Genomic DNA, 4,283 nt, shown 5'->3' on the forward strand with positions numbered 1-4,283 from the left:
CTTTTAGAAAATTCGAGTTAAATATTTTAGCAGACGTAACTTTGCAAATTTTAGAATATATAGCATTTAGGTCACCTTCTTTCCAATAATTAAGCAAAAATGTTTGCTTATATTTAGCTATTGACTTATTTTTTTTTTATTTTATCTGTAATGGTGGTACAAAGATTGGAGGTATATTGATGCAACGCAACTCAGTTCTTCCTGCACCCCATTCGACTGCCTTCCAATCAGTTTGCTACATAAACTCAATTTAAGCTGCCAAACTATATATGTATGTAGTAAAAAAAAGGATTGTTGATTGTTGTTTTTGGGTGCTTGCACACATATAGAACTAAGGCTCACTCCCACATTCCAGGGTTACCCTAGGTTCATTTTCCTACATGGTGATTTTCCCTTATTTTGTCTCCAAAGCTCTCAGCTGAGTATGTAATGTTCGGTTACACCCGAACTTAGCCTTCCTTACTTATTATGACTATTTTTATATGGTTGTTATATCATTATCTCGAGTGTGCTGAATAAAAGAAGAACTTCATTTCAGAAAATATTGCTTGTACTTTATTAGTAAATTATTTAATTTTCTTAATTTTGAAAATCCTCGTTTTGTCATGTCATTTTATATTCTGTATACATTTATTTAACACATAATGTAAAACAAAAACAAAATTTGAAAGTGAAAAATTTGCAAGGCTCCGAAATCTCAGACATAGATGAAGAGTTCGACTACAGTTTCAGCGATTAACATAACGTTATCGACTTAGATTTTTTTGATTTTGATTACATTTATTTAAGTTTATTGTAATTACTTATTACTCCATACAAAAATATGCTTTTCTTCACGATAATACGTTTTCTTTAATGAATTTTTCAAACTTTGGTATAACCTTTCTTAATTTAAATTTATTTAGCTCAATAAAAACTTAAAAAGTGGTGAAATAATAATAAATGTTTACAAATAATATATTTATTTTTATGTAAAACCGTTAGTTGGTGAGTATAGCTAAAAAAATTATTTATTTATTCCAATCTTGACTTTATATCAGCTAGGTTGATGATATATCACACTATACAACGGGTTCGTGTACATGGGACGCATTGCGTAGCTCGGATTGTTCGTATAGCTAACGTTTGGTTGCATTATCGGATGCATATTTGTACTTACGGGAATTGAATATATCAATGGTGGGTTCGGAACATTTTGAAATTGGTTATAAGTGGAACCAACTCCAAATGTATTCGTTGACATTTGTGGTTACGGAAACGATGCCTAAATTGGTGGCACTATCGATTGCACTGTATGCAAGTTTGTGTTTACGTGTATATCTACCGGCGATGATATACAATGCGGTACGAAATTATTTGCTATTGCAACGTCATTTTGCTTTTGAGTCGCGAATCGTATGCTAAATTTCTGTCACCCGCTGTAACAACATAGAATTTGCATTTTGAAAATTTTCTTCACTTTGCTTATATTCTTCTAAACGTTTAATTAATTTATTTTTCTTTCCACTACTTGCGAGTCCTGCATTTTTGCATAGCTGTCGAAGCTCAGCAACGTTTGCAGATCGAAAATTCTCCATTGTTTACATTTATATTGGTTTACAATACAATACCAATTACTAACGAATTGCGAATATACAGAAAATAAAATGTGTGACGATTTAATACGTGTACGTGTGACGAGCACAGCACTATTTGCTATTTTCAAATCGAAGAATCGTATCAAAACAAAACTATATTGGCGAGTTTTATTTCGTTGCTTGTGACTTGGACACAATCGTAGCATAACAAAATATAAAAATACGACGAATATATGTATGATTATTGCATTTCGTATATTGTGGCTTCGGCACAAATTGCAAAAACAAACAAACAAACATTTTGGGTTCACTTTTCGTGTTGCGACTAAGGCACAACTTTTGCTTTTCCATAAATAATCGTATTTCGTAGAATACTTCGTGGTGTTGATTTCAAGCTACGCGACAAATTTTCGAATTAACGTCGGCTACGAATGTGAATGTACAACGAACGTGCAGAGGAGTCTCAATTTTTCGAACACGAATTGCGGAGTCTCAATTTTTGCACAAACACACGCACTTTCTCGTTTTATAATAAAATTGTAATTTTAAATTTTTCACTTGGAGTGGATCACATATCACTTCTGAAGCTGTCAGGGGGCCTTTTGGTTGATTTTAGATTTTGTAAAAATAGTGAAGTTTATTAATATAAAAGATTACAAAGTTCAAAGTATTTAATTTCACAAGCTTCCTGCACATGACGAACGCTGTTACTCGACTCTCTTGTTCTGTTCGATCGTGTATATATTATTTATTTATTTTTTTTAAAGTCTACGCAAACACAAAGCGGTCGACTAATTACACTACTCAACAAATTTTGATCAACTTTAGTCTCCAAGAAAAAAATAGGCCTTTCCTAAAGTGAAATTTTCTCCTGATTCCGAATATGACTTCCATTTTCCTGTGGCAGAACACTACTTCATATAGGTACGGCAAAAATTTGTATTTTTAATTTTTTCGTTTTAAACTGTTGAATTATGCATTATACTAATTCCCATAAAAATTTCTTGCCTTCACCTCCCTTAAGTATCTTCAGTAGTTTGGCCACTATGCCAAAAAACGTTCAAAAAATGTTGAAAAAAAACAAAATTTTTTATAAAATTTCAGATTTAACCACTTTAAAATCGGAAAATTTCTATTGACGAAAAAAGGTTAGCCCTCCTATGTTGTAGTTAATTTAATTACGAAAATTTTAAGCATGCCAGTACTACAATCAGACGTGCCGTTGAGACTATAGCCCCGTTAACTTGCAAGCGTCTATCCTACAATTTTTTATAGAAACAATTTTTATTCAAACTACGTTTTTATTTTTCATAACGTTTTATTATAGTCATATGGTTGCACGTTAAACTGTATTCAATTGAGTAATATAAGTATAAATCAGCAATTCAGTAAAAAACAACAACGACAACAATATTAAATACATACATATATACATGCAAAAAGTCAAATTGGGCGATTTTACCGTGGTGGTCAATAGTGAGGGACGTGGGTACTTTTAACTACCCGTTTATAATTTTTTGGGTTTGTCTCCCGTATTATTGTCCATTCTCCCATCATTTCTTCATTCCAAAAACCTTGGTAACGCTTTTCAAAAATCATGAGGCCTTGGTGAAACCTTTCACCCTGTTCATCACTTTCAGCACCTAGGCTTGCGGGAAAATTATCCAAATGTGAATGCAATAAATACATTTTGAGGGACATGTTGCATTTCATAGCACTGTTGTTTTTCAACAAGGATTTGACCATCTCTCTATAGTTGGGATCATTGTTGTTGCCAAGAAATCCACTAACAACTTGCTTAAAGCTGTCCTAAGCCGCTGCTTCTACTGATGATAAATAATTCACAAAATTTTCGTCTTTCAGCAAATTTCTAATTTGCGGACCAACAAATATACCTTCTTTTAATTTGGCTTGAGGTATTGTAGGGAAAATTTTCGTTAGGTACTGGAAGGATGGCGCGTCTTTATTTAAAACCTTTACAAAATTTTTCATTAATCCTAATTTGATGTGAAGTGTTGGCAAAATAACTCATTCGGGATTTACTAAAGGCGGGTTTGCGATATTGAAGGCACCTGATTCGTACTCAGCTCTTGGTAGCCAGTTTTCCTGAATATAATGGGTTTTCACCAGCGCGGCTGTCCCAAAGACAGAGAAAACAGCAATATTTAGTGAAACCTCCTAGAAGGCCGAGAATTATAGCTACAACCTGGGATGTGTTTCATATACTATTTATTTTAAATTGTACCACCGAAACTACTTACCTTTAAGTCCGCACAAATTTTCCAATTAAATTGTTTATATTGAATGAGCTCAAGTAAATTGGATATGCTTAAATAAGTTTCTTTAGTATTCTCAGAATGTGCCACTGGTATTGACGGTAACGAATTTCCTTTATGGAGTAATGCTGCTTGTTTGGTTACGCCTGCACTGTCTACAGCAGAACCATTAGCTGTTGGCTTGCTGGGCACTGTCGAAAACGGAACAATGCTAGCAGCGCAGTCCAGCTAATATAATATGACAAACTCCGCTCCGAATTAATATATATTACATATGTACATACATACATACATTGTAAATTGCTCTGCGAAGCAATGAGAAGTGAAATTCATTTTAGATACATACTAGCATATACATACGTTCATATACACAAATTCATCCAAATTAATCTCATTTATAGCTTTTGCCTTTGCTGAAGGCTCTCATTAG

The sequence above is a fragment of the Eurosta solidaginis genome, chromosome 4 (genome assembly GCF_040869045.1).
Source record: "Eurosta solidaginis isolate ZX-2024a chromosome 4, ASM4086904v1, whole genome shotgun sequence".
Classification (NCBI taxonomy): domain Eukaryota; kingdom Metazoa; phylum Arthropoda; class Insecta; order Diptera; family Tephritidae; genus Eurosta; species Eurosta solidaginis.